This window comes from Pleurodeles waltl, chromosome 6 (assembly GCF_031143425.1).
Source record: "Pleurodeles waltl isolate 20211129_DDA chromosome 6, aPleWal1.hap1.20221129, whole genome shotgun sequence".
NCBI lineage: Eukaryota > Metazoa > Chordata > Amphibia > Caudata > Salamandridae > Pleurodeles > Pleurodeles waltl.
In genome coordinates, this window is record NC_090445.1 from 1,658,213,468 (window position 1) to 1,658,237,295 (window position 23,828).

General features: G+C 45.3%; 1 long non-coding RNA gene across 1 annotated transcript in view; it reads left to right on the forward strand.

The window, feature by feature from the left end:
• The first annotated feature begins 349 nt into the window (after window positions 1–349).
• LOC138301290 (uncharacterized) overlaps window positions 350–23,828 on the forward strand; it is a 554,538-nt gene continuing 531,059 nt past the window's right edge. The window contains exon 1 of the long non-coding RNA XR_011205080.1: window positions 350–393. This is a non-coding gene — a long non-coding RNA (uncharacterized lncRNA). The remainder of the gene's footprint in view (window positions 394–23,828) is intronic.

A 23,828-nucleotide genomic window follows, 5' to 3' on the forward strand; every position in this document is an offset into this window, starting at 1 on the left:
TACTACCATTTTATTTTTCAGCGCCACGTCTTCAACAGAGTATAAGAACGGGGCGTGGGAATTACTGCCGCGTGGCAGCAGGGAGCTGTGCACTTGTTTAAAGTGTGCATGTCCCTTTGGCAGGCCGTCTTGCGATGCGCAGCCTAACATGCGCACCTTAAACGTCTCTAACCCAGTTGTCTTAAGACAGCTGAGTTAGAGAAGGCACAGGCCTCCAGCGTTATGGTGAGCGCTGAGAGAGCCCACTCCCACCAATCCTGACGCTGGTTTCATTCTGGTTACCAGCTTGAAACCAGTATCAGGGTTGGCTTGTGCAGTTTCCTGGGTCCCGTGACCGTCGTGCATCGGAGCTGGGAGAGACAATGTGACGTGACGAGAGAAGATCGTCGACAGGTAGGTGCATTTTATTTTTATTGTATCCCCCCTCCTTCCCACCCCATTGTAAATATGAGCCAGCTGCCACTGCATTTAAGGTTTTATCTACTTCCACTGATACTTTATTTTTCTGTGGAAGGCTGAATTCCGTTGCTCTCTTCCTGACCTCAGTGGCATCTTCTACACATTCAAATGCTTGGCTCAGTTGTCACAGAAACTCAGCTGATGCTTGAAGCCTCTTCAACTGCTGTGGTGCTAGGTGTCTTGCCTGTCTGTATTTCAAGTGTATATGTCATCTGTGCAAGGCTTATGGCTACATTAGTGCTTTGGTGACTAGTTTTCTGTGTTCCTTTTTCTGCGCTTGTTTGCCTCGAGTCAGCAGCGATAACTTGGCACAGGTCCTTCGCTACTTGGGTTTAACACTTTGGTTGTTACTGACTTGACCTCATCAACAGTGAAACCCATCAGGTGTGTTGACAGGGAGTTCCCATCAAAGCACATATGCGTGCCGACGTCATCAACATTGAAAGTGAAAGCAGCTTCAGCTCAGAGATTCTCTGAAAGAGATTCAGCTCGGACTGCTTTCACGTTGATCTGTGCTCGGTGGCACAGCCCAACCCCCGGGCACTAATCTGAAGTGGAGTGGTACTGTTGCTAATGATTCCTCTCCTTACTGGATTCCTGCTTGGCGATCAGCACAGGAGGTCAATTCCTGAGGAGAAATCCACCCAACTAGACCACAAAGGCTCTCATTACGAGTCTGGCGGTCATGAGACCGCCAGCCTCGCTGTGGTGGTCTCACCGTCGTGGAGCCGGCGGTGAAGACTGCTGTATTACGAGTTGTGGGGTAGGGCTGAAGCCAAACCTCAACAACTCCGTCTGGCCTGCCGGTGCGGTCGCACCACCGCGGCCAGCGGTGACCTCCTCCAATCCGCCGGCAGGCCGCCGCCCAGATTACGAGGTTGCAAACCGCCAGGGTTTCTGTGGCGGTCACCCCGCCACAAAAACCCTGGCGGTCACTCACCCGGCAACAGGAATATAAATTTTTGACGCCGGAACACACATACACACATCTCCCCACACATGCACACATCTCCCCCCACACACTCACGAACCCCCCCTTTATGCACACATGCATTCACATACACACACATGCAGCACACACATGCATCCACTAAGACACCCCCATACACGCGCACATATACGCACACACACACTCACTCACATTCATTCACATACACGCTCGCATTCACCACCCCCTTCCGCGGACACACACACACGCACCCAAACACACAGATCCCCTCTCCCCTTTCAAATGCCCACTTACCTTCTGAGTCAAGAAGGACGTCCAGGAGGGGATGGGTCCTGGCTGAATAATGATGGCTGCTTTCCACCTCAATAATGGCGGAGAGCAGCATCCACTCGTAATATGGCGGTCGTCTGGCGGGTAAGTCGTAATGCGGGCCCAAGTTCACTTACATGGGTGGCTTTGCACCACCAGCATGGCCTTAAACTCATCCCCCCCATCCAAGCCCTTACACCCAAGCCCTTAGAAGTCTTTCCAACCCCTCTCCCTCGGAGGACAAATTAGTTTTTTTAACCTTAAATCTGCACCCCACAGCAGTGCAGAATGCCATTAGTATGAGGTAAATTAATAAGATCAGAATGGGATGTGGCCAGCCCACCTGTCATTGCTCTGCATCCAGGGCTGTGTCTTTCTGCCCTTCTGTGGGGGGGGGGTGGAGATATGGGAATTGCCCACAAACTGCCCACTCCCTTGGCCAAATCCACCCACTCCAAGAGGCAGAAAACGCACTAGATACCAGAGACAATATTTTGTTTTTTTAAAGGAATGGGGCGATAGGAAGGCTGTCTGGCTGCTTACCTATGCTGCTAGGGCCTAGACAGTCTTTCTTTTCCCTGGAGGGGCAGATTGGGGATTTTGTCTCCAAATTGCCCGCCCAAAGGGGGGCAGCGGATGGTGCAGAATGCTCACTAGACGCCTGGGAAAATATTTTTTTTTAAAAAGAAGGGATGGGATGGGGCATCCCGTATTGGCACTTGCGGCTACCCAGGCTCCCAGAAAGGCTTTCTGACCCATTTGGAGGCATTTTGGGATGTTTATCCATATTCCGCTCATGCAAAGGGCCAGAAAGCACAACTAGACACCAGGAATTATTTATTTCATTATGTGTGAGGTGTGGCAGCCTGTATTGGCATCAGGCTGTACCTCTACACTAAGAGGCCCAATCAGTCTCCCGCCCACTGGAGGCATATTAAATAGCTTGTTCCGAATCTGCCCTTCCACAGTGGAGTGGTACCTGTTTTGGCATCATGACTCACCTGTTCACCTTAGAGCTTCTGCATCCTAGGACGCATGTTGAGCAGTGTATCCCCAATCTGCCCCCAGAAAGGCAGAAAACACCACTAGACACCAGGAATTATTTTTAATACGTAAAAAGTGCAAGTAGCCTCTATTGTCACCAGGCCGCACCCATAGAACTCAGTGGCCCACAAAGTCCTTCTGGCTCCTATGAGGCATATTAGGGAGTTCCCAATGTGCCCAACCAGGGAGAACAGAAAGCACAAGTTGACACAGGATATTACTTTTTTGTATTATGTACGAGGAAGGAGCAGTCCTTATTCACTTTGAGCCACACCACTTCACCTTAGGAGCCCGGACAGTGTTTCCACCCTGCCTGGGAGACTGATTGAGGTTTTATGCCCAATCCATCCACCCTGGGACAGAAAGCTCCACTAAACACCAGGGATTACTTGATTACTTTTTATTAATTATGTATGTGGTTGGAGGCCTGGCCCATCCTGGCATTGTGTTGCCCCCTACCTCTATGCCCAAAACAGTTTTACTGCCCTCCTGGAGGGACAGATTGGAAGTTTACCCGAATTTGTCACTGGGGAGGCATAAAGCTTACTAGCCTACTGGTGATTACTCTTTTTATTATGTATGCAGTGGGGTGGGGGTGCGACCTGGCCTTCACTGAGCTGTACCCTACACCCACAGGCAATGTTTATGCCCTTTGTTGGGGGCAGATTGGAGGTTTATTCCATATCTGTCTCAAAGGGGGCATAGAGCCCACTAGATCACCAAGTAAAAAATGTTTTTAAAAAAATGTAGGGAGAACCTGGCTTGTCCTGGCTCTGAGCTTTCCCTTACCACTGGGCCTAAAACAGTTTTTCTGATCCCCCTCTACCAGGATAGGCAGAATGATAGCATTACCCCCTTTTTGTCGGTCTATATATCAAAATTACACCTAAAGAAATCCCAGTTCCCTCTCACTTACATTGAGGATAGGCTGCAGTGCTTGGGCTCTATGTCAACTGCTCCCTAATGAAGCCTACCAGCTTTCTGAAAACCTAGAAAGTAGGATCAACAAAATGTCTATTATGGGGGCATAATCTGACATAAAAGTTGGCAATTTAATGTTATGCTTGTTACATGAAATTCCAGAAATGTTGTCATTATGACATGTTGTGTAATTACGTGCTGTTTGTAGCAAATATTTAGTGCAAGTGCATGGGAGAGACGTGAGTAACCAGAACAAGAGCATCTGTGGTTTGAGGTGCTTGTGTTTTTCACAAAATGGATACACACTCCCACATTGGTGCATTTCGAGCTAAAATATAGTGCCAAATTCCTGTTTTCATTTTGTGGAATTAGCATAATTTTGTATATTTTTTTGAAAATTTCACTGAACTGCATAGAAGCCAAATATGCAAATATCACACACCTCTACTAGAGATCTAGGGAATTCCGGATTGGTGCAGCTTGCGTGCATCTGGGCATGTTGTGCATTCAGAATGCCTGGCAAACATGAAAACTATGCATAAAACACCTGTTCAACTTTCATTTGCAAAGAAGGGTTCCTGCAGTAGTATGACACGGGGTTGGATGGCACAAAAGGAACCTTATCAGCCCTGGTATTTCTAAAACCAAGAAACCAGAGGAATCCAAGGTGGTGTGACTTGTGTGGATCTCAGGATGCTCTGGAACGTCAAAACTGTGTCTAAAAGACTGAGGGGCAGATTTTAGAGCCCCTTGCGCCATATAATGGAACATTAGTGTCATTTTATTTACGCTAATGTGGCGTTAGATGGCCAAAAACACAGCACCAGTTTTATAAACTGGGGCAATGCATGCATTGGGCCATTTTGTAACACTTTGCACCACATCATGCATGCACCATGTATAATGTATGCAAAGGGAGCGTTCCCAAGAGATTTCTTTGCATCATTTTTTTTTGCCACTTTTAATGCCTGCTCAGAACAGTCGTTAAAAGGAGGAACACCATTATTCACTATGGGCCCCAATGGGCTTTGCAGGATTAGCATACATTTTTTCGCTAATCATTCAAAGCTCCAAACTAGCATAAAAAATGTTGACGCTAGTTCCCTAACTACTGAGATGGTGTGCCGTATCATATTATGATACGGTGCACACATGATGGTGTTAGGGGGACGCTAAGGGGTGCAAGAAAAGTGGCGATTCATTAAGTGCAGCACAGCTTTTCTTAAATCTGGCCCTGAATTTGCTCTCAGTGGTGTAACAAATTTTGAGAGAGCTCCTCTGCAAAGTACATTGGGTGCCCCCTTCCAGACTCACCTAGGAGCTCTCAGGCCAGGGTAGTGTGCTGAGGAGGCCTCTGGAGCTCAGGGGCCCCCGCACTGCAGGGGCTGCAGAGGCCTTTGTTACGCTACTGTTTCCTCTCTCTTACCATGGTGAATGATTGCAATATTTGGGTCTGTCACCCAAATAAACCCTACTAACTCTGGGCATTTCTGAAAACTTGACACCTAATTGAATAAAGAGTGGCGTGCCTTGCACAGATCCCAGAACGTTTTCTTACACAGACTGCCCTGTAAATATCATAGTGTGGGTCAAAAATGCAATTTACCTTACCTTTGTGTGACAGAAATAGACAATAGGAAAAAAACCTTATCATGTTGTCTCTAAGGAAAAGCGGTATCTCACATGTGTGAGTTGTCTTTACAATGCACATGAAAGGAACAGACCAAAACGGTAGACCTGTGTGTACCATATTGGCACTATGTTGACTCACACAGTTCAAGTTTTGTCCAGTTCCTGTCTGGTACAAAAGTCCCACCTATGAATGTGGGATGCTGCTTTCATCAAAAGAAGTGGGGGAATGAAGGAAGGAGGAACTTTTATTGCTGGCTGCAAGTTATGAAATTGTCTGTAGCATAAATATGAGGACATTGAGTTTTTTTTACATTTATAGGGCTTTCTGTATAAACCAAAGTGGTGGGATACACACATCCGGCACCATTTTTCAAAACATGTTTGAATGGTATATTTCCCAGAGAGCTGGCTGACTCCAGACCTAATACTGGATCGTGCAACAACATTTGGTTTTTTATGCATAGACATGACATTTATAGGGCATTTTGGGCAAGAAAACCTGTAGGGTCCAACGCAAGCCATATCTTCTAGGATTACCCTGGAAAAAATTACAGATAATAACATTTTCACCTATTTTTGTCTTTCCTACTGAGATTCATTAATATTTGATTTCAACTATTAGTTTATTTAGGAAACCATGCACAATATACACAAATGTCCCTTGCTACAATTCTGAATTTGGTTTGTTTCAGAAATGTATAGCTTTCCAGGTTCAGCCATGGTTTAACATCTCTTTCTCCCTCGAACTGCAAACAGGTAGTAACTACAAAATTGACCCAAAGTAGAAAATTGGAAAACAAAATATGTGGTGAAAAAATATATATATTTTTACAATTCTACCCGTTTCTGAAAACTGGGAAGAGGGTGAACTTAGTGCACAACAAACCTTTAGTTGATGCCATTGTTAGGGGAAAACAATATTCTTTCTTGCACAAGTCCTGGACACGTTTATAATCACTAATAGGCAGTGTAAAAGGTTTGCAGATTTGTCCAGGATGTCTTCTGTAGAAAAAGGTTATGAAGGCTTAAGCAGGACCTGGCCCAAATATCAAATAATGGGTTCATCACTGGGAGAGAAAACGTTTAGCAGGCAAGTGATTAAATGACACATAGTAGATCTTATAACGGAATGTGCCTCCAGTGTGGCTACCAACTCTCAGTCCTTTTTCTAAGCTCACACATCCCATTATGCTGCTTATACTGAATGAGTAGCATAGCCTTCTCCAATGCATTATACTGTGAGGGAGTAGGAGTGCCAATAGGCACTTTAAATAACAATTGACGCAGTGCTTAATTTGTAAATAAAAAGGTGCTGGTGCCCAAAGACCTCCTCTTAAACGCGCGGCTGCTGCAATTAAAGGTGCAAGCACAGAATACTGAGGCAGCGTAATACTAAAGGCATCTCAGGGCCTCTTCAATCCACTTACAGCCACTCCCTGCCCCTTCAGCTCACTCTTGCAGCTTTCTACTTTCTCCCTTTGTGACGCTTTTTCGTTTTTCCCTTCCTCCGTGAGTCCCATGTGTGTCTTTTGCTCGCAACAAATGCCTGAGGCAGAAGAATAAGCCCTGGCCCTCAAAAATAAGTGCCGGTGCTTAGGACCGGAAACAACAAGCACAAGTTAAGCACTGGATTGACGTAAACTTTGCCTAGAAGTCCTGCTAGGTCTGATAATGTCAGATGTCTTTATGTGTCTCCGTTGTTGTGTTGCGTTAAGTGAGTGGTGGGTGACTGAGTAACAGAGCTTGGTGATCTGCCAGCTATTGTAGGAGATGTCGGTAATGGCTGACGTGGTAGAAAGCTGGAAACAGTGTTTTCAGAATCAATGTTACAGATGGACTGGTGTCTTCCCACAACAATGGTCTCCTTCAGTCTGTACCTGGCTTCTCTGGCTGGCTGGTCTGTTAGGTTACACAGTAACTTTAACATAATTTCTGTTTATGTAATAACAGAAGATGCCTTCAGATACATTTTATATACATTAATGATATTTTCAGAAATATGTTACATAAATATTGTCAAATGTAATGCCAAAAATGTCAAATCAATATTTTTTCACAATAAACATGTTCAGCTTTATTTTATCTCGTTTAAGATTATATTATATTTTTGAGTTTTGATTGATGGACAGCCTCATTCACAAGGACTGTGTTACAAAACATGAATTGTCAGTGACATACATTGCAAAAAGAAATAGAATGTTCTACCGGAGATTTTGGTAGGACGTATTTTGCATTAAATATACCTGATATGCATTAATGCGCAGTTTGTAATGGTTAAAAGTTTTTAAATAAAATGTAGAACTGAAGCACATATTGTTTATATTGTCTTGGAGCTGATGATTAGACTGGGATTATACTCGTCACTCCCTCTGGCTGGAAAGCAGACTCTATAAACATCTCTATTGATGAAGGTAGTGGCACAATGCTGGGTTTCTCATCTGTTGCTCCTGATTCATGTCTCCAGTTTGCACTTTGCTCCTTGGACTTTAGGTCATACCAACACTTGCAGGCTTGCTTACATGCTTGTTGGTAACCCCTGCAGCGTTAACCAGGCCTTGAATCTGTCTCAGTATTTGTTTTTTGGCAGCCTCTGGGATGTCAGCGACAAACTAGTTCCCGTTCACTGAACATCATCCTCTCCCATCTTCTTTCCATCTCTTATGTGGCTCCTGGCTTGACATTATGCCCAATCTCCCGAGGTTACCAGTGTTAGAGAAGTGTGCTACTCTCCAGGCACCAGGTACAATGCTTCTGGGTCACTTCTTGATCAGCCACTCCTGTGCGAAGAATGCAATTTCCATCTCATGATTCTCAATTTGCAAAGCTTATCCAATCGCAGTTGGAAATCAGTATTTAGTGATAGCGACAATCACTATTTAGTAATGATGAGCATTAACAAATATTATTTTGTGATTCAGAAATAGCAAGCCATTAAAATTAGCTGTATGAATAGTAACGTTAACCGTTTGAACATCAGACCCATCAAGAGCTAACGCTCCAGAAGGGGATTCAGGAAGAGAATCAAACAGGACATAGGAAGTGGAGTAACTATAGAGTCAAGACAGAAGCAAGGAGTCTGACATCTAGAAAACACATAGGAAGAAAGGATTGGTCATAAACAAGCAAGCAGGACAAGGTTTGAGTAAAAGGAAGATGGTAGCAAGAACAAGAAATTGTGAATCCAGAGGGGTTTGTGGCAGGCAGATCATGAATGGAGCATAGGTGTAGACAAAGTGCTAACTTAAAGGCTTTGGGCAGACTCTGCGAATAACTACTCAACCTCAAGAGTGAAGATTGGACATGTAATGGGAGAGGGAAAGACTACAGATGTAAGGATTAAAGTGCAGAAACCAGGAATGGAGTAAAGATCCTAGCAAATTCTGTATAAATCAGGAAATAGGATAACAAACAGGATTCCACCTAGAGGCTGTGAGCTAAGATTTAGGAAGCAAATGACTATATGCACCAGAATGCTTCAGTATTTTAGTGTGAAAGTCAAGACTAGGAAAAAAAAGAGCAGTAAGGATCGCAAGGTGCCATGGAATGTTCTCAAGTAAACGGGACTGACTACAGAACTCCACCTGGCAGCATTGACAGACAGGGGGACATTCTGTGTACAGAATGCTGGGATCGCTGACATAATATTTATGCATACAATATCGATACATAAAAATATCGGAAATTAAATAGCGAAAACAAAAATATCAACTTTCTATACTCAACTAGCTGAACTACAAATGTTGAGAACACAAATATCATTGTTAAAAATATCAATTTTTACTTATATTGAAAAGAAAAATATTGGAAACAAAAATATCCTTAACTTTAAATAAACATACAATATGTGAAAAATATCTGTTCACACAGTATCAACTACAGTATTATTGACAAACAAATTAAATAATCATTAATGAATATATAAAACACTTTTTATATAAAACAATTACTTCAAATAAACCCAAAACATTTCATACATACATTCAAATTAAATGAAAATATATCACATTAATAAAATATGTACCATTCACCCCAATAAATTATATATCTAAATATAAACAATAAACACCCCAAAATATTAGCTTTAACTGCAAACATTTAAACGCAACCCAAATATTAATAAATATTTATGTATAAATACAATTGTATTCCAAACTATCAAACTATATATCATACATAAAAAAAACTAAATTACCATTTACCATAAAAGGACTCAACTGATAAAAAATAATTCAAACTAAAACTAAAACCGACCAATAAAATAAAACTATAACTAACTATATACCAATAAAATGAAACATAAATCAGCAATGAAAAGGCACCCTAATCTAAACAACTAAGGGCCTGATTTATGAACAGTTAGCACTGCTTCTATTTTGCAAGTTTGCCCCACTTTTACGTCAAAAAATGACATAAAGGCGGAGCTAACTTTTCATAAATCAGGCCCGAATACTTTAAAAATGACAAACACTGCAAGAAGAGGAAACTGTCAGGTTCTCTCAGCAGACCATCAAGAAGAAATATATACATGAAAAGAACTCCCTAGCCAAGCAAGTAAAACTTATATTTAAACTAAAATGTAATTGATATTAAACTTAAAAAAGTAAAATAGCAAATAAATATTACAAGAGTCTCCAGCTTCTCTCCCTGTAGACTTCCTAAAAAAAACAATTGTGACTTGAAAAACAGATAAACTGCCCAAAAATAACTATCACAAACCAGCAAAAATAAATAATGCAAGAATACATAAATTAGTTAAAAACAAAAATAAACATAACAACCTCAAACTGTAGAAACCACCAACAAATTAATGTTTAAAATGAAAATTACTAAAAATGCTATTGACTTTGAAGGTGTGAAGGTGTGGTTGTACCAAGATCTGCCTTCTATTGCAGTGCTGCAGGGCCCTCGAACCTCTCACCAGTTTTCTTTGTGACAATATAAATGGGGACACCCATTCCGCATTATGTTTATATGGAATAATTAAACCCACTGCTTGTGCAGCCTTGAGGAGGCGGGTTCACTGATTGCACAAATTATTGCTGGACGATGATCCCTCTCAGTCACAATATGTGTGCTTACCACCCCAATCAGAGGCAGAGGCCCAAGCCCCCCGCAAGAAAACAAAACACTTCCGCAAACCCTCTGCTCTGGAGCACCGCCAGGAACGAGCCACCTTACTTCATCAACTCCAAAGGAAGGACAGTGTCTCAGACCTGGACAATGATTAAAAGAGGTCCCCACTCCCATTTCTGTCCCTGTCACCTCTGCTGGCTTGCAATGCGGGACTGGTCCCTTCTCTTCTTGAGCCCAGAGGAGCCGGGAGCGAGGGTTTCTATCATCGCAGCGGAGCTCCCCTCTCCACTCCACTGGGAGCTAGACACCGTTCTCGCTGGCGACATGGATCCTCTAACTGATTTTTCAAGATGTTCCTAGACAGGAAACCCCCCAGTTGCACTGTTCACTGTTTATCACTGTTCTCCTAGTTTTGACAGCTCACATCTGGTTAGGCACCAGTAAAACATCATATAGACAGAAGGGCACTGCACTAATGCTGTTATGGGGCTTATCCCACCCACATGGCAGTAGCTCTATCCATTCTGCATCACATGGTTAAGATAATTAGTCCAAACAGACAAGGCCTTAACTACCCTGTGAAATGGCTGGCACTCCTCTCTTTGCTCAGGGACTCAAACTGTGTTATTTGCTTCATTCGGGAAACAAATCTCCTCAAGGCAGACTTGGAGCGTCTGTGTTCCAGATGGTTTGACCGCCAATATTTCTCCTCAGGCTTGGGTTAGAGGGCTTCGAAGCGGTGCTGCTGGCCATACACTTGTCGGGGGGTGATTCAGACCCAGGCTGAAATCCCAGGTAGACTACTATCTGCGCATCAACACAAAGATGCAGTGGGGCGAGTGTTAGCCAACCCAGACACAAATATTATGGTGGGGGAAGACTTCAACGTGGTCCCTGCTACATCCCTTGATAGATCGACCGAGAGGATGGGACAGATGGGAGCGCTGTTGCTGGCTTGTCGGCTGTGGTTAACAGATGTCAGATTAGCCGATGTCTAGCGCCAATGCTACTGTCTCACGAAAAAGTTATACATTGTTCTCTGCAGCACACTAGTCCTATGCTAGAATCGATTATTTCCTTACCCCCCAGTGCCTAACTGCCGCAACTAAGGTGGTAGATATTGGAGTAGCCGCACTTTCAGATCACTCACCCATATCCATTACCACTTTCCTAGTCCCAAACCGTAGCACCATCTCTGGCATCTGAATCACTAACTCTTACAACACGAAGCCAATGTTGTTGAATTGACGAATGCCATCCAAGACTTCATGGTCACCAATGATAGACCTGAGTCCCCCATAGCATTGCTTTGGGACACGTTGAAAGCAGTAATTCGAGGCAGCTTTATCGCTATAGCGGCTTGGATGAACAGAGATAGGAGGGACAAACTTTCTCAGCTGGGGGATGAGGCGAGAGACTTCGAGTAAGTACATCAACGCACTGCCCATAAACAACTCAAAGGCCTTGATATTGGTAAAGATGAATATGTTGTCCTGCATAAGAAAGAAGCAGCAATACTCTGCTGGGGGCAACAAAGCAGGCTGACTATTGGGGCATAGGCTTCGGGCCCAGACCCTCCAACAAAGCATATTAGAGGTTGAGGACTCCCAGGGCAAGAAAGTTGACCAAGATGCACACATAGCCCGTGCATTTGAACACTTCTACTCCACTCTCTATACTGCTGAAGCTCTGATCTTAGGGTTTGCTGAATCATATCTGGCCCAAGTACCCCTAACCCGTCTCCCACCGGTCGACTCCTCCAGCCTAGATAGAGACATCCAGACCAATGACGTCCTTATGGCTATAAAACAAATGCAACCTGGCAAGGCACTGGGCCCAGACAGCTACATAGAGGATTTCTTTGCACCCATACTAGCTCCTAATTTAGCTCGCTTATACAACTCATTTAGTACAATTGGCACACTCACTGACATGATGCAATTAGCAAGGATCACGGTTATCCCAAAACCGGGTAAAAATCCTGCTCACTGCTCCGTATACCACCCCATTTCGCTGCTGAACGTAGATGCCAACATCTTCATGAGTATCCTGGCTGCTCGACTCCCTCCTTTTATGCAACACCTAGTGGACCCCAACACAGCAGGGTTTGTACCTGAACGCAGCACCAGCGATAATTCTAAGCATCTCTGCGACCTTCTTGATAAAGCCCAGCGGTCTTGAACACCAGCCATTTTGGTATCTGTTTATGTGGAAAAGGCATTTGATCGGGTCCACTGGCCATACCTCCAACTTGTACTTAAGCAAATGGGCCTAGGCCCGCTGTTCTGCCACTGGATATGGTGCAGCTATGCACAACCCAAAGCAGCAGCTCGGGTCAACAGTCTGATGTCACAGCCATTTGATATTGCTAGGGGCACTCAGCAAGGTTGCCTCCATTCTCCCCTACTTTTTGCTATTTATATGGAGCCCTTTGCTGAACGGATATGTCAGAACAGTGACATCAGGGGGTTACAGATGGGGCAGGTAGCATAAATTAGCGCTATATTCCAATGACGTGATGATAGTGTTGACAAAACCTCTCACCTTCTTACCTCCTCTGATGCACAAGATAGAACCATTTAGACAAGCCTCTGTCTTCAATGTTAACTTCCAGATGTCTCACATTCTTAATCTCACTCTCCCCTAGGCAGCCCAAACACACCGGGAACGCCTCTTCCCCTTCACTTGAGCACCCCATGGTGTGATCCAACTTCAGGCCGAACCACAGAGAGAAATTACAATAAGCTCCTGGCCGCTGCCAGTTCAGACCTCTCCTCTTGGAGGAGATACACCCTCTCCTGGTTGGGGAGACTGGAGACGGTCAAAATGACCCTTCTGCCTAAGATCCTTTATGTAATGCAAACATTACCACTGCAGCCTCCCCTTCCATGTGTCCTCAGTAAATTGCAGCATGTCATAGATGACTTCGTCTGGAATGGGAAGAAGGTATGTGTGGTGAGGAAACAGGCCTACCTAGCCTCCTTGGAGTGTGGTTTAGGAGTCCCCCATTTAACAAGATACTATAAAGCAGCTCAACTCCACTACATAGTGAAATGGTCTATGCCGCTTACGGAGAAGCACTGGTGCTTCATAGACCAAGCTGTGGCTGGCATACATATTTGGAGAATACCGTGACTGCCCAAATCCTGCAGCCCTCCCCTGTGACTCGTGCCATGATAGGTGTCTGGGACACAGTGCCACTCCAATCCAAACTCTCTACCCGTATATTTCCCCTGACCCCTTCTATAGGCAACCCTGATTTCCTACTAGCGGCACAAGGACCTTCCTTTGCCCTCTGGCAGGCGGCTAACTACAAAAGGATGGGTGATCTCTTTGACCATAATGAGATCATGGACTTTGCGCAACTCCATTCTCATTATGGCCTCCAATCTGGTGCCCGCTGGCAATACATTGCCCTTTTACACTGGCTCTTGCAGTTCCATATTTGCCCCCATGTGAGGCGACCCCTGACCTCTTTTGAAAACTGGCTCCTCTCCCGCTCATCTGATAAACACGTAGGGGGTCATTAGGCGTGTGGGAGCCTTGAGATCACCACGGGTGCGGCATTCCGACCGCCACATTACAACCCTGTCAGTTAGACCGCCAGCTCCGCCCTGGTAGTGGCAGAGATCATAATCCGCCATGGCAGTGCTGCCCTGCGGACTACGACCTCGTTCTCTCCCAGCCTTTTCATGGCAGTGAGCCTTTTCACAGATATGTCAGCTCTGCTTGCAAGTACCTAAGGCCCACTTCCAGGGGTCCAGGACTGGGGTGGTACCATTTGGCAAACTAGATTCACAAATGGCAAAGTCCAGGTGCAGAAGCAGGGTGATTGGAAGTCTTTTATGCACCTGAGACTTCAGATCAGGAGGCCAGCCAACTAGCCCTTGGAGTCACTGTGCTTTCTGGGTTCAAGAGATGCATGTCCAATCCTTCTCACCTAAGTATGAGGGTAGCAAGCAGTAGGTCAGCACAGCAAATTAGGAGTCCAGCAGAGTGCAGTCCAGCAGTGGCAGTCCTTCAGCAGCACAACAGCCCTTCTTCCTGGCAGAGTATCCACAGGTCCAGAAGTGAGCTGAAGTGGTGGTGTCTGAGATCCAATTCTTATACTCAGTAGTGCATTCGAAGTGGGGGAGACTGCGAAGACATGCCTTTGATATGCACAGATATCCTGCCTTTGCAAGCAGGCTCCAGACTAACTACAGTGGATATGCAGCAGTGTGTGTGGGGACAGAACACAGCCGATTAAGGTGTAAGTGAGGCTGTGTTCAGCTCCTCCCTCCCAACCTGTCCAAGATGGTCCATCAAATCGTACCTAAGCACTCACTGTATGAGGCTGTCTAGGAGGAATAGACAAAGCCCAACTGACAACCTCACCCAGTCATGTGAGCAGAGACAGGCACCAAATGGCTAAGGCAGGAAAATGCCTACTTTCTAAAAGTGGCATTTTCAGAATTGCATTTTAAAATTCAACTTCACCATAAGTTAGGATTTTAAATTGCCATTCCAGAGACACCAAACACAAAGGGGATATACCTTACCATTTGTAAATAACACTTACAAAATATAATAAGGTAATTCCAAAGTTATCCTATAGGAGAGATAGACCTTGCAGTGGTAAAACACTAATTTAAGTGTTTTTCACCACCAGGATATGTAAAACTAAAAGTACATGTCCTACTTTTTAAATACATTATAACCTTGCTCGCTGGGCCGGCCAGGTCCTGCCCTAGAGGTGACATATGAATTAAAAAGGAAGTTTTGGGCCTGACAAAAGGTTTATTTTTCCAGGTTGATGTAGCATTTCAAAACTGCACACACAGGATCTGCAATGGCAGACCTGAGACATGTTTAAAGGGCTACTTAAGAGGGTGGCACAACCAGGACTGCAGGCATACTAGTAGCATTTAGTTAACAGACCCTTGGCACATGTAGTGCACTTTACTAAGGACATGTAAGAAAATTAAATAGGCCAATTGGGGATAAGCCATTATTACTATGTCTAGAGGAGAAAGCACAAGGACTTTAGCGCTGGTTTGCAGTGGTAAAGTGCGCAGAGTCCTAATACCAGCAAAAGCAAGGTAACAAAAAGGGAGAAGGAAGGCAAAAATTTGGGACGAAGCCCAACCTCCACCGCAGGAGCTTCAGGGACCGGTTTTCCACACCCCTTGACCCTCTCCTTGGCAGCTTTCTAGGCCATTGTTCCAGGCTCTAGATACCCTTAACTCCCTTCCAGGGCAGCCATGGACCGTGTGATCATAAATACCCACTGAGGCAATCTCATTATCTCCAAGTAAGACCTGAACTCTACCTCCCTCCTGGTTGTGTGCTCCAGGTCATTGCCTAACAGGCAAGCTACAGGCATGGCAGGGCTCACAGCAACTTTCAGAGTACCACAAACATACACTCAAAGGTAACTAAAGCCACTGGTAGATGGCTCTCATGATTGTCAGCGGCTACGAGTTGGTGGAATGTGTTCAGTAGACCTGCTCTGCTGACACCAGCTGACACTTGAGAGATGTCATGCTGTCTCCTGTGTCACGTAGAGCCTCCACCCATTGCCCATTAATGGTGACCTACTGCCTAAACATGGAAGTATTGGCAGATGTGTGCTTTTGGCACCATATCTTTATCCGCAGGGACACTAGGGTCACCTCTGTCTGTTACCCAAAACTAGCTGGGACTACCTCTTCTCCAAGCGCTACACTGGCCAACCCAGGTGTCTGCTCACCAGTGGGGGGCAGTGCCCCCTTGGGACATTTGGAGTCGCCCTTAAAGTGACCGTACTTGGAGCACTATGTGCATTGGGGTACAAACTTCCAAGTCCAAGTCTTAGGGTCAAAGAACCCTTTCTTTTTAGGATCAGACTGGACTGGTTACCACTACTCTCTTGGGAATTATTTTGGGAGAATTCAGAGAACTCCTTATTTTTAAGTTTTCTCTTTCCTCTTTCTTCGAGTGGGAACCCTGACCATCTTTGTGGGGGTGTTCCACCAGATACCGTTTGGACACTCAGAGGTCAGTGTCCTCTGCAAGCTTCCTGGAATCATCAGCCTACTGTCAATTAGGTGCTGGTGCAACTTAAGTACTGAGCGTGTGCTCTCTCAAGATTAAATTGTACAATCCAACATAATCATTGACTTTGTTACCCCGCACCCAGCCATTCAGTGCCTTACTCGAGTAACCAATGGATTCTACCCAGGATTGGTTGGGGAGCTTCTGACTATCCCTGAATCTTTGGCGATACTTCTCAGTGGTTAGTCCAAATTTGGCAATCAAAATGGCTTTCATGGGAGTGTACTTAGTCTGGTTCCCAATCTCTAATGTTTGAAGTATGCCCCTCCCAAGTGTTCACATATGTGTCCACAGACTCTCCCCCCTGTGCTCTTCAGAAACCCTGTGTATCCTCAGTGCAACTTCAGAAGCAGAAAACCACTTATCAATGTCCCCCTCAACTGCTGCAGGTAGCTCCACAGAAGAGCCATTCACATGTTCCCCCAACTCATCATTCTCTTGGGAGCGGGACTCTGCCCAGGCACTCAGCTCTGTTTGAAAATCCACCTCCATAGTGGCTCCTCGGGCAGATACCACCATCCGTTTGCAAAAACTTTTCAACTGATTAACTGTGTATTCCTCCAGCTTAGCCAGCTCCATCTCCATGGCTCCACTTGTAGAACCAACCAGAGACATGATGTATTGCAGAAGAAAAAAAATTGAAATGGTCTTTAAATGTGGGTAGGTAGTGTATGCTAGACCGGTTAGCTCTTGGCGTGGTCCCTTCTGTCTTTTTCGCTTCTGACCTCCTGTTTTGATCCTGTGCTGAATTTAGTTTTTGCTGGTTTTAGGACTCTGGGCGCTTTACCACTACTGACCAATGCTAAAGTACAAGTGCTCCCTTTGTAAATTGTACTGGCAATCGGTTTATCCATGATTGGCATATTTGATTTACTAGTAGGTCCCTAGTATAGAGCACAATGTGAGTCCAGGGCCTGTAAGTCAAACCCTATTAGCTGGCCTGCAGCACTGATTGTGCCACCCACATGAGTAGCCCTGTACACATGTACACATGTCTCCGACCTGCCACTGCAGTGTCTGTGGGGGTAACTGCCAGTTCAAGCTGGCAAGTGCACCCACTTGCCAAGCCCAAACCTTCCCTTTTACTACATGTAAGTCACCCCTAAGGTAAGCCCAAAGCAGTCCCATGGGCAGGGTGCAGTATATTTAAAAGGTAGGACATGTACTGGTGTGTTTTACATGTCCTGATACTGAAGGAGTGTTACATTCAGTTTTCGCTATTGCAAGGCCTTTCTCTCCCATAGGCTAACTTGGGGATTGCCTTGAAATATCTTTTAAGTGAAATTTCCCATTGGGACCAGATAGAGATATGGAGTTTGGGGTCTCTGAACTCACAATTTAAAAATACACCTTTTGGCGAAGTTGGATTTTAGATTGTAAGTTTGCAAATGCCACTTTTAGAAAGTGGGCATTTTCTTGCTTAAACATTCTGTGCCTCTGTCTGTCTGCTGGAATACACGTCTGGGCCAGGATGACAGCTGTGCTGGTAGTGAATTCACTCTAGACAGTCACACAAAGGGAGCTCAGGTGTGCCCTGCATATCCTAATGGGTCTTCCTCGGCTAGGGTGGTGGGAGCTGGCTCACCTGAATAGGCTGTGTCTGTTCTCACACAAATCAGTCTCCAGCCCCCTGAAGTGTGTCCAGTGCCAGGGCAAGGAAAGGCAGGGTCTTGTGCACTAGAAAGATTTTCCTTTGAAGTTTGCCTACTTCAAAGGTAGACATGAGTATACATATTGGACCTCTGAGACCACAACTTTACTACTGGACTGAGGACATTCTGCCAGGAAGAAGAGCTGGATGTTGTGGGAGGGACTGCCACTCTCCCTGTTGCTTTTCTGTGCTTGCTTGCTGCTTCCGTCCTGGGAGTGAAAGGACTGGAATTTGCTTTCTACATCCTGCTTTTCAAGGTTTTCCAATGGCTTGAACTGAGCTTGCCTCCTGTTATGAATTCTCAGGTAAATCAAAGACTTCATTTACCAGTGCCTGGTCTCTTCTGCTGAGTGTTCTCATTTGCCAAGTGTTGCCCAATCCAGTCCCTGGGCCTTTGGAAGTGGAAACTGTTGTCCTGCAGAAGAAAATCCATGCATAGGAGTGCCACTGCTAAAAACCTGTCCTGTAGCCTAATACATCGATGCAGCGCCTGTCTTGCCATGGAAGAATAGAAGCAGCGCCTGTGGGATCGACGCAGCGCCTGTTCCACCACAGCTCCATCATCGCAACACATCTGGATTTTCCATACATCATCCCTAGGTGTCACCTTCTCATAAACCCTGCACCACAGTAAGGAACCGAGGCTATGTGAGTAGAAAGCGAAGCATTGTCTCTCCTATGAGGAGAGAACCAACGCATTAGCTCCTCTGCCAGTGAGGGACCAATGCATCACCTCTCCTGCCAATCAGGAACCGATGCATCGCCTGTCCTGCGAGGAGAGAATCAGTGCACCATCACTCCTGCCAATAAGGAACCTATGCATCACCTCCCCTGTGCAGTAAGGAACCAATGCATCATTTTGCTTTTCTGATACATCACCTTCTTTGCGGCCCGCATCTTCTTTGTCAAACCAGGACTTCATGTCGCAGGTGTCCTTGGGGCATTAGGACGGCCTCTCTTCATCACCTTCACCGTGCCGCCATCTGTTGTGTAAAGCACCATCGGGAACCCGCAGCATGGGAGCCGTCAAACCAGGACTTCATGTCGAATGTGTCCTTGGAGCATTAGGGTAGCCACTCTTTATCACCTTCACCTGGCCTCCCTCTCCGCTATAAGGCATCTTTGGGAGCCCGCGGAGCGGTAGCTGTCAAACCAGGACTTCATGTAGCAGGTGTCTTGGAGCATTAGGTCGGCCTCTCTTCATCACCTTCATCTGGCCTCCCTCTGCGCTATAAATCACCATCGGAAGCCCACGGTGCAGGAGCTGTGAAACAAGGACTATGTGTCCCACGTGTCCTTGGGGCATTAGGGTGGCCTCTCTCAATCACCTTCACCTGACCACCCTCTGTGCTATAAAGCTAAGGGTGGGCCCGTCAAAGCCAAAAGGAGGCTGGGCCACCTCTCTTTCATTTTGCTTAAGAGAATTAGAGGTACTTTTTGACTACTGCTAAACTGTCTCTTATCACCTGTATGCCACTGGACTTGGTTAAATAGTTGGACATTTGTTTTAGCTTGTTTTATTTGTGTGTGACATTTTTTTCTTGCTTTATATATGGGTAAAAGGAAGGCCACTGAGGGTTGGTTATGTTTTGTAAAGAAGAAAACATGTAAATCACTAAAAATGCAGGTGAGAACTGTGTTCTGGATAGAATTGACAATCTTTTTGTGGAATGTGAGGAGATATTGGCTCCCTCTCCAGAGTCCTCTTGTTCTCTTCTCCCGAGTGTCACAAACTAGATGAACAAGCATAAGAAAACTTCAGAAATGTTTACAAAGAAAAGGGATAGTCCTGGACAAGATTCAGGAGAGGATGCTGGGGAAGGCTCAGATTCAGTTGCTGCTCAACCAGATTTGGGCCCAGCCGATTTAGAGGTGGGTGCTGGTGATGATGTAGTGCCATGCAGCAATCGTTTTGCTCTGTTAAGCGATGTGCTGGATGAGCAGGACCTTTCCTCTAACGTGGCCCCTTCTGTAGTGGCCCTGTTATAAATCTGCCTTATCATTTCTAACATACACAATACATTTCTCTTATACAGGGTTTGAAGGTTGAGGTGGGTGAATTAAAAACATGATTAGGTCACTAACCTTTCTTGGTAAACATTTGTTAGATTCTAAAAAGGTGCATACATCAACTAGTTTGCATAAGCAGGAGTCCAGTACCAAGGGTCCATTGTTTGTTCCATCAACTGTGTCCCAGACATCTTGTGACAATAATTTTTCTTCCATTGTTAATCATTGTGTCACCTCAGAGCTTGCCACCTGCCCCATTCTTCTGATGGGAGGACACTTGGGGACCTTTCGCCAGGGACCCAGGCGTAGCAACTTTCGTTCTGGGAGGCCAGTGGACAATTAGGCTCTAGCAGATCGCCACTTACCTCTCAGACATGCCTGCAGTGATGTAGACAGCCACGCACTGCACCCAGGCGGCAATGGGCAAAATACCTCCAATATTGTTATGATGGTTAATGTTCCCAAGTTAAACATGTCATTGTACGCTGAGGGAGAGGAATCGATTAAAGAAAGACAATGCATTGGATACGGCACGTCAGAAGTAGTTATTCAATTATACGAGATGACATAGTGGGGGCAATTACAGAACCGATTCTCATTCACAGTATGATATGCTTGAACTAACCCTAAGGGAAAAGGATATGGTTGATAACTTGGTAGCTTTGAATGCTAGTAAACGTCCCTTGAGTGGCTCAAATATACAATTCAAGTACCCAGGGTGCATTCATCAGTATAAATTGCAGTCTTTATTGCGCTCAACGAGTCGCTCTTCATGTCTTAGTGAAAATGAGTGACTCAGAGAGTTGTCTGATCCCCATGTAGACTTTCCTCCTCCATTACCTATAATTTCCTCCCGTGGCATAAGGGCTGCAATTGGATGTGAGAAAAATTAATTTGCACACCACATGTGCATCTGAATCTTTGATTTTGGTTTTAAATCCACTTTGACTATTGGTTTGCCCCCCCAATTGTGTATTTAGCTCTGGCTGTTTTTATTAAGAGACAACTTGATGTTACTCAGCCCATAGTTTTTCCTGTACAGCCAGTGGTATTTCAACATACAGGGTTTCGTCTTCTCTCTTAAAATGTAGCAGGCCTGAGGTCTAAGGTTTCTCTTGAAACATGTGAGCAATGTTTGACTCCTATGACATATGTCTTTTTCAGGAGACTTGGGGCCAGATGTATCAAGCTCCCGGTTTGCATTTCTTAAATAGCGAATTTGAGGACATCGCTATTTAAGAAATGCAAAATGGGATGTATGAAAGTTGCAAGTCAGTAAAGTGATTTCTTAAAATTTGCAATCGCAATTTGCGAGTTGCAAATACCAAATCGCAAAACATAGCGAATTGGTACATATCCAAGAATGACATGCTGCACATTGTTGTTGCAGTTGTTCCGGGCCCTGATGCATCAGAAGGTGGAAATGTGGGGGATAGACAAAGTCAGCCACAGTCCGACTCAAACACCAGTGAGTCCTTCATACAAGCACCAACTAGATGCAGCACAAGAGTGCTACCCCTCCCTGAGTATAACCTGGACTCTGATAAAATGCCGGATAAAGTACCAACACCACCCTCAGAGGCTAGAAGCACAGACAGACAGCAGTCCCTGCCCCAGCGTCAGTCCACTCCCCTCAGGAGGCGTCGTGAAGAAGGCAGACAGTGCACAGAGGAAGGTGAGGGCCCATCACTGTTTGGTGGTATGGAGGCTTCCATACTGAAAGTGCAGCGCCTGCAATGTAAACACATGAGGTCAATGCACAGGCAGTTGGTGTCATTCGATCATAACATGGGAGCAATGCACAGGCAGTTTGAGTCTGATAATGACAACATGGGATCAGTGCACAAGCAGTTGGAGTCTCTCAATGACAACATGTGCAAGCTGCATGAGGGACAGCAAACAGCAGCAGAACATGCAAAGGAGATGACAAGTGCCATTAGGGAACTCTGCACTGTGATGCAGCAGGAGCATGTCAGCCACCGTAGGCGCCATCACCAATTAATAGGCAGGTTGGATGGGTTCTGCAGATCTGTCAATCAGCCCACTACCACTACTGCTTTGGAATCACGACATGCTGTGGGCATGCAAGTGGAGATGGCCCATTGTAGTTGGGAAGTTGCAACAGGATTGGTGCAAATCACCAATGTTTTGGAGACAATGCAGACAGCACGGAGTGCTACAAACAATGAACTTGGTGGTGGGGATAGTGAGGATCTCTCTAGCCTCAGCAGTCTCACAGCCCCTGTGATGGATCCTATGCGTCGCAGTACCAGCCACAGTACTATCTTGGAACCCACAACAAAAGGTGCCACAGAGACCACTGAGCACTCAAGTGTAGTGCGTGGACGTAGGAAGTACTGTAGAGAGGTACAGGGGACTTGTATATCATGTAGCAATTCAGTGATACTATGATGCTAATAGTGTGACACTGTAACTAGCACCTGTTTGTGTATAGTGCTTACCCTATGTCCTAATCACGCATATCTTTGTCTGGCATCTGCTGCACTGCTTCTGTCTGCTGGCTGAAGGAGTGGCAAAGGATCACCATCCTCATCTGAGTCAGGCTTTGTGGGTTCCACTAGTATGCCCCTTGTTGTTGCGATGTTGTGCAACATAGCACATGTAGCCATGATTTTGCAGGTGTTTTCGGGGCTGTATTGCAGTGCACCACCACTCTTGTGCAGGCACCGGAAACGGCTCTTCAGCAGGCCGAAGGTCCTCTCTACAACGCTGCGTGTCGTCCTTTGTGCTGCATTATACCTCCTTTCCCTTGGCATGGCAGGATTCAGATAGGGTGTAAGTATGAACGAGCACACTGCATAGGCACTGTCTCCTAGAATGACAGGAGAGTAAAATGAATATTTGTTATCCGTGACATCACATATATGACATTGTCAACTATTACATTATCAAGCAGGTATCTGTCGCCAACCTCCCCAGCAAATTGTCTTGTGTGTGTTTCACTGTGCCTGAAGATGTAGGAGTCATGTGTGCTACCTGGGTATCTGGCCACAAGATCTGTAATAACGTTGGAGGCATTGCTTATGACTTGTATGTTCATGGAATGTGTACTCTTTCTGTTCCGCTAAACATACTCTGTGGCCGATGGTAGACAGATAGCTACATGGGTCCCATTGATGCAGCCAATGACATGTGGAAATTGGGCAATCTGGTAGAAGTTGTATTTGGTTTGCAGCAATTCCTGTGGGGTGTTGGGGAATCTTATGTGCTGATGGATTTTGCTAAGCATCGCATTGAGGAATACATTGAAGAAGCTTAAAAGCACACTCTGTGAGACACCTCCAGCTGCTGCTATGACCCCTTGATAGCTCCATGAGGCTAATAGGTGCAGGGAGCATAATACCTTCACATGGGTGGGTATGCTATTGGTCCTGTGTGTGTTTCACTGTAGGGGTTGTAGATCAGCTATCAGGTCAAGTATCATGGCTGAGCTTAACCTGTACATATATATCTACTCCTCTGTCTGGTCAAAAAGGGTGAAGCGCAATCTGAAAATGCGCCTCTGTCTCCTCCCCCCTCTCCTCAAACCTGCCAGGATCCTCATCCTCCTCGCCATGACGCAGAGTCTATCCATTTTGGAAAAGAGGCTGAGTCATTCTGGGCCTCTTTATATAGGTTGCACCTGTTTACCACCTGATTTCAATTCATGTTAAATTGCATGTGTAAAAAGCCATTCTGCGAATA